This window comes from Dendronephthya gigantea, unplaced genomic scaffold (genome assembly GCF_004324835.1).
Source record: "Dendronephthya gigantea isolate DGI-Jeju-01 unplaced genomic scaffold, DenGig_1.0 000006F, whole genome shotgun sequence".
Lineage (NCBI taxonomy): Eukaryota > Metazoa > Cnidaria > Anthozoa > Malacalcyonacea > Nephtheidae > Dendronephthya > Dendronephthya gigantea.
In genome coordinates this window covers 3,624,951-3,625,371 of record NW_021163016.1, presented here as the reverse complement: position 1 = coordinate 3,625,371, position 421 = coordinate 3,624,951, and positions in this window count along the sequence as shown.

The following is a 421-nucleotide window of genomic DNA, read 5'->3' as shown; positions in this document are numbered from 1 at the left end:
CATATTTCAGCATACCTTCCGCCGTTAACAGGGGACTTGTACGTTTGGAAAAATGAACGCTGCCGCAATTTAGCGAAACGAAAAGCCATATCAACAAACAAGAAAGTACAAGTAGCATATTTCAGCATACCTTCCGCCGTTAACAGGGGACTTATACGTTTGGAGAAATGAACGCTGCCGCAATTTAGCGAAACGAAAAGCCATATCAACAAACAAGAAAGTACTAGTGGCATATTTCAGCATACCTTCCGCCGTCAACAGGGGACTTATACGTTTGGAAAAATGAACGCTGCCGCAATTTAGCGAAACGAAAAGCCATATCAACAAACAAGAAAGTACTAGTAGCATATTTCAGCATACCTTCCGCCGTCAACAGGGGACTTATACGTTTGGAAAAATGAACGCTGCCGCAATTTAGCGA